The sequence below is a fragment of the Octopus bimaculoides genome, chromosome 19, assembly GCF_001194135.2.
Source record: "Octopus bimaculoides isolate UCB-OBI-ISO-001 chromosome 19, ASM119413v2, whole genome shotgun sequence".
Lineage (NCBI taxonomy): Eukaryota > Metazoa > Mollusca > Cephalopoda > Octopoda > Octopodidae > Octopus > Octopus bimaculoides.
This window is the reverse complement of record NC_068999.1, coordinates 29,475,027-29,476,493: the sequence shown is the minus strand read 5'-3', so window position 1 is coordinate 29,476,493 and position 1,467 is coordinate 29,475,027.

The window sequence follows — 1,467 nt, the reverse complement described above, 5'->3', positions numbered from 1 at the left end:
TTTAATTTATATTTGTAATACTTATTTAACTTAAATCTATTAAAAGAAGTGATAATGTTACCAACATTAGTAGTAGTAGTAGAATAACCTGCACCCTAATTATTAGTAGAAAAGATATAATATTTTTTATTATCTCTGTTGAATATATAAATTACTTTTAAAATTTCTTTAATAAAGTTAATTTTAACTTGAACGCCGTATGGAATGATTAGCCAAGGTTTGTTCTTATTATAGATATTATTATATTTATTATTTATATTGTTAAATTTATTATTATCATTAAAAGAATTAAATTTAAATCTATTATTGTCTCCATTACAATTATGTTTATGTAATTTATTATCATAATACCTATTATTCTTACCATAATTACCTAAATAGACTTTATCATAATTATAAAGGTTTTGTTTATTAAATAGATCATTAATATTATAATCATTACTAATAAAATTATAATTATATTTCGGATTATTAAAAAATTTAATATCATAAGTATATCCCGCCTCGCGAAGGGCTTTATTGTAATAAGGTGCATTTTTTTCGAAGATCTCTAAATTGGATGAAAGTAATGATATTTATTAATTGAGGGTGGGTGATTACTTTTCACATGAATGTATTTAATATTTTCCTTAATCTTATGGTAAGGTTGGTTATTAACGGTAGATAAGTTAAAATTAGCATCTGAATAATTATAGTTATCATTATAAATAGTAATCTTTAATCCATTTCTTTAAAAAAAACTATATATTCTCTTCTTATATAATTCTAGTGTTCTATTGGTGCAAGTCTTAGTTATAAAGGGCATCCCTATATAAACCACCCTCCAATTTTAAGTTTTCAAGTTGAAGTTCTGATAATAAATATATACCTACTAAATCAGTTACCTGTGCTGAATCGGGTGCCCCCCATTGGTATATCAAAATAGTTCCTAGTATCTTTCCTAGCCCGCAACTTATATTTAATCAACGATTTCCTAGCCATTTTAACTGCATTGACTTCCTCATAAGTCATACCTACCTTCTTCATTGCATAAATTAGGGCCTTATTAAGTACAATCTCATTAATAGAAGAATAATAATTATCAATATCTATTTGAATAAATTTATATCTATTTTTATCTTTGATATTATTAAACCATTTTAAAGTATCTATAGTGCTATTCCATAATTTAAGGTAATTAATATCATTTAATCTATTGATATATTTACCTAAAATTATCTTACTTAATTTACCTAGATCTGACTTACAACGACAAATATGCCTAACTTTAGGGTCACAAAAAAAATTATCCTTATGGCCTTTCAAAGTAATTCTACGGTGCATAGGTACATAAGGTTCAGTCTTATTATCTAATTCATATTTCATCATTATTAATTTAGAGGTCTTATTTATAGAATATAAAGTATTTTCCGGAACAATTTTATATTTTTTATTAATTTCTTTCTCTAATAGGTAATCATATAATTT